The 5,626-nt window shown below is 32.1% G+C and overlaps 1 long non-coding RNA gene across 2 annotated transcripts; it reads left to right on the top strand.

Annotated features, from left to right (window-relative positions):
* The first annotated feature begins 2,347 nt into the window (after window positions 1-2,347).
* On the top strand, window positions 2,348-4,056 carry LOC113039370 (uncharacterized). Of its 2 annotated transcripts, none has more exons than XR_003274955.1 (4): window positions 2,348-2,376; window positions 3,416-3,451; window positions 3,832-3,878; window positions 3,962-4,056. It is a non-coding gene; the product is annotated as an uncharacterized LOC113039370 (long non-coding RNA). The 2 variants fall into 2 exon arrangements; XR_003274954.1 differs by lacking the exon at window positions 2,348-2,376 and adding an exon at window positions 2,787-3,128.
* Window positions 4,057-5,626: the final 1,570 nt, after the last annotated feature.

Genomic DNA, 5,626 nt, shown 5'->3' with positions numbered 1-5,626 from the left:
GACTCGGACTCTTCTTTGGTGACTCGGACTTGGACTCGGACTCGAACTCTGAGACTCGAGACTCGACTCGGACTCGACAGTTGGTGACTCGACTACAAGTCTGACACTGGTTATAAGTGGTAATCAATACCGCAAAAAACATGGTTTCTACATCCCTTCACTATAACAAAAACATTGTTTATTTTCGTTTATTATTATTATTATTATTATTATTATTATTATTGTTTTGGTCGCTGAGTGTATTATTTGCATCCAGTAGTCTTTATCTTAAATTTAATATTAATTTTCTAAAAGAGAAAAGGTGGTGGATTCGCTACAATCTCCTGTTTTCTTCTCTCTTCTCCTGCTGTGCAGTGTGCAGTCAGTGTAGTACACTAGATGTATACTGTAGTGTGCTTATAGTGCGGTGACCTGGCGCCCTCTAGAGGTTAACCCTGCGCTACTGCAGCGAATCACTATCACCAAAGGTTCTTTCGAAAGATACATGATTTAGTCAGTGTTGTTAAACACTCAAGTCTCTCAGCCTCGTTCATTCCCGTCAGAATAGTTCTACTAATAAAACGAATTAAATGTTAACATGAAACACTATTAACTGAGCCCGTTTGATGTAAGAGTTCACATACTAAACACATGAACGAGAGCAAATTCCCTTTAATTCCACTCTTCATAAAGTTTACACTTTCGGTTTTATTAATGAAGATAAACATTTTCCCGCGCTCTCGCGAGGACGTTACACGAGCGCCAAAACACCTGCTGAGAGGAAAATTTACAAGAGTAAATTGTAAAAGTAAACTTAGATTTTGTATTAAGGGTCTACGCAAAGGCTGTTTTTATGAGTATACTGTTGACTTTAGATTATTATGGATTATTATGACTTTAGAAATTATATATGGAAAATTCTTCATCCACAAAATACTTTTACTCATTTTAAAATATAAATAGGTCACTATCTGTATACGTAAAAAGAAACAAGAAATAACAAAGTGAAAAAAATGTGAATAATTTTAAATCTATTTATTGTTTATTATTATATTTATTTTGATGTGATTTATGCTATTGCCTTTGTACTGTATGTTCATTGTTCTAAAGATGTTCTAAGGATCTAAAAACCCTAGAGCCGAGCGTCTTTAGGCCACGCCCCCAGCAGGGAACACAATCCCGCGCTCTCCACTGACGCTATTCCGCGAAGTGATCCTCGTCATTTCTACAAACAGAACAATATCTAAAAGCTCATGTGTGACCAGTTGAACAGTAAATAAGATGAAAAATAGATCATTTCTCAAATAAAAGGAAGGTGTAAGCGTTCAAACGTGGTCCGCTTTTTCTTAGAAATACATTACAAAGCTGGTGATATGTATTATCTAATGTATTATTATAAGTCTACCTTGTTTTAAGAATTCTTTTTACATATTTTTTCTTATTATTGGGAAACAAAACATTTATACGTTAATAATTGGAATATATCTGCAATATATATATATATATTTTTTTTGCCAAAAAAATAAAATAATTTACAGCAAAACTATGATTCATGTTTTGAACAAGATAAAATCATTTTCACTTAAATGTATGAAAACATTTTTTTTTTTTTTTTTTTTTTTTACATATTTTAAAGGAAAACACCCACACACACTATTTGGGCTCAATTGCTGCACTGTAAACGATTTCTGTTGTTTTCACAGTATTATTGCTGTATTATCAGAGAAAGCTTACTGTAGAAACAGTTTACAGTAAGTTGCTGTCAATTTTATAACTTTTGCAGTATTATTGCTGTATTTCCAGCTTTGTCTTACTGTAGAAACTATTTACAGGACAGTTGCTGTCAATTTATGCTATTCTTTGAAAAAAACAATAGAGTGGGAAAATAATTACAGTAATCCTTATATTACTGTTAAATTGATGACAGTAATAATCCAACTTACAAGGAATTTTATTTATTAATTATATATTTATTTATAAGGAATTTTATAATACATCGTTTCATATGGTAACCCATATATTAAGGCATTTGGCATATAGTTAAAAAAAGCTGAATGATTTATGTGGGTGTTTTTTAATTGCGTATCTTCATGGTTGCCAGATTTTGACACAAAACCCACCTAATCTCATAGGTTATAGCCAACAATTTTGTGGGTGGGAGGTAGTTGTAGAGATGTAGATGTCAAAAATATAGGCTAGGTAAATAGATAAAATCAATTCCCATGATATATTTTTAATATTATTATTTTGCTTTCTATTAAACACACTAATTACATAAAGAGCGGAATCGTACGCGATATACCTGGCAACCAATCATCTAAACCGTCAGCCTGCACTCATTTTCCAATTCATTTTCTGAGCCTTTGAGGATGAACAAGACTAACGAGAACCAGTCAGGTGAGATATACAATTTTATTCAGTATCTTAAAGATGTGTATTTCAAAAAGTTTCACCCCAAAGGGAAGATATTCGTTTTAACGTTACCACTAAATAATCGATGGTGAGTTTGATAGTAGTCTGTAACACAAACATTCTAACGTTAACCAAATATTAATTATCACAAGCTTTGCTGTTCATGTTAGTTAATAATTTCAAGTTTAGAACAAAGTAATCGAAATGTTCTTCTTTCTGAACATTTGTGTGTAACTTTCACCGTGTGCGTGTGTCCTGTCGCGATCGAGGCCTTACGCGCCTAAACCTAAAGCTATGTTCGAAATCGACCTATTACACTAATGTTATGCACGACTTGAAGGGACAATCACAGTGTTTTCAGTCATATTATACATTAATTACGCGAGTACAACCGATGTATTCATTTAAAGTGAATACACAGGCAGTGAAAGTCGGGCCGGTTTAATTCCCTCGTCTCGGTATAGTCCTTCTTCAGACCAGACGTTCCCATGATTTTGCTCACTCGTTTTCATTAACTTCTTCAAGTGCATTAATATCTGAATACAGCCACTGCCAACGCACTGCGGATAATTTAGTTGTATATTTGATATTGTGTGATATTCACGATAATGGCTATTATAATCCCCGTATTCTTGCCACTTTGGGTGCTTCTCATTTCTTATTTGTGACAAATCAGGTTCTCCCTCGAAATCGGATCTCTGTTAGGACACCAAGAGATCTCAAATTAATTGTAATAGGTACATAAATAAATAATAATAATTTAATAGATTAGCCATTTTTTACAAGTAATAAATGAAATGCACAGGTTGAATAATTAATACTAGCATTCAATTATTTGATTTACTTAAATTATATGTTAAGTTTTTTTTGTGCTATTTTTAAGTTGCATTTAAGTTGACAGCTTGTCATTTCTGGTCTTTGAAATTTGTTTTCTTTTCAAATTATTTAATTTGATTCTACATATTGGAATTGTTTTGTAACCTTTTTATGTTTTAACTGATCCATGTTTCTCTTTGTCTTACAGGTAAAAATCATTGGTGAAGTCACCAGATGTGGATGGGTAAGTACTGCATCTAAAGTTAAAATTGTTTGGAAATAAGATTAGAAATGCATTTCTCTTGCAAAGTGTGTTAGTACTCTGTAAAGTCTATTCCAGAATTTGTCAGACATGCTAAGGAACACCGGAATCTTGCAAACTTTAGATTCTCTTGTGGATTTTTCCAGTGTCCATGTAACTTCAAAACTGCCATTGGCCTTCGTACACATATGTATCGTAACCATGCAGTGATTACACCAAGTGCTGACAAATCACACAGTGGTGTTAATATGACATGACAGGTTATGGAATGTTCTTTCACTTCCACATCTGGGGATGCATGGTGAAACGAATATCTCTGTGTAGGTCTATGCAGTGTTGAATATGTTTTTCATTTCTTTCAGCGTGTATGTTGTTCGACATTGCAGCGTGCTGATGAGTTAATAAAGAGGTAAGTCATTTTCAAGTCTGTTTATCACATTGATGTTGGTCAAGCTGTAGTGCAACTTAATTTTTGTGTTTTGTTCTCTATAGGCAGCAAAAACCTGGGATCTGCATTGGCCCTGTCAAGTCTGGAGAGTGTTTTTACCATTTAATGAATTCAATTGTAATAAAAGTTTTTAAATGGACTTCTGAGTGTTGTCATAATTTACGTGACATTTAATAATCAGTAATATAACTGTGTGAATTTATTTTTGCATACAAGCCTTTATATTTCATTCTTTTTTAAGCATGTAACAGGTTGTAGTTAGTTATATGTTGTCTATAGATGAGTATATATGAATATAAAAACTACCGTAATCAATTATACTGCATAGTAACTTTACAGTATTTTAAAATACAGTGCAAAAACATGAACTGTAATTAATTTTACAGTATAAATATACTGTAAGTTATTATACAGTATTTTGTGAACTACTGTAGTCAGGTTTACAGTAATATTACCGTGGAATAAAATACTGAAGCTTGCTGGCTATTTGTTGCCAGTAAGTTACTGTTGATTTTACGTGAAATTTTTTACAGTGTGCTTTTTCGTATTTCCGGATTGAGGTTGACTCACTGCTCACATCTTTTTGTTCGACTAACAATAAAAAGGTGTCCGGTTGTTTCATTTATATGAAAAATGTATTTCTATTGACTCTGATTAACCTTAGATAACTTTCTTTCATTGCTCTTTTATTTTTCATTGTTATTAATAGATTTTGTCCTTTATTGTAAGCTACATACCCCTATGTTGTGTTTTATTCATCCTCCTCTTTTTTCTGACATGTTTTCTTTTATTTGTTAATGTTCTCCTGAAGGTGATTGTATATTTTCATCCAGTTTCTTAAATAAATAAATATAGTCTATGATCGAACTCACTCGGATCCTATCTCCCAGTGTGGCTATTACTCTTCTTTTTTCTTTTATTTTTTCTTTGTTTTGATTTGAACGGTATAGCATTCTTAAATATAACAACAAAAATAATAATTCTCCTAAATAACTTTTCTTGTCGGCTTACCAACAGTTTAATATGTAAATGGAAAGAACACATTGATCAGTCTTACCTGTGTTATTTTCCTCTTCGTTTTCTTCATGTTTTTCTTGGCTGCATTCATCACTCTAGAACATTCTTGTGCTCCTGGGATGTAATCTTGTGTTCTTCATTCATGGGGAATGCATAAACCTAATAATAGCTTATATGTTCAGTTATATTAATGAAGGGGATCATGGTTTTGATGTTTAAAAGCTGAAAACAGACTCCCAATTTTATGACATTTATAAGTAGAGAATAGAGAAGTTACTCCATTTTTCTTTTCCAGAAATGAAAATTTTCAATTTATGCAAATATATTATACTATAGTAAAAAAACTTTTTTTCTTGCATTCTATTATCACAGTTTTAAAAAGTATTTTGTTTTAAAGAATGATTACTTCAAATGTTTGCTATACAGGAAACACTGGCGTCTAACAAATGAATTGATTAAAAAAAAAAACTCATATACATTTACCAAAATAGGAAATAAACCAGTTGTGAAATAACCATGTGTCATATTCTGTATCCTCAACTCCTGAAACATTGGTGTCTCATATTTTAAATATGTAAATGTGTGAAAATATTCAGATTTAACTCCCTTTGTAATCTTTAACATTTTTAAATGTAAACATGAAACACTATTAACTGAGCCAGGATTGTGTAAGAGCTCACATACTAAACACA

This window comes from Carassius auratus, chromosome 22 (genome assembly GCF_003368295.1).
Source record: "Carassius auratus strain Wakin chromosome 22, ASM336829v1, whole genome shotgun sequence".
Taxonomy (NCBI): domain Eukaryota; kingdom Metazoa; phylum Chordata; class Actinopteri; order Cypriniformes; family Cyprinidae; genus Carassius; species Carassius auratus.
Note: the sequence above shows the minus strand (reverse complement) of the source record. Positions and strands in the feature narration are given on the sequence as shown.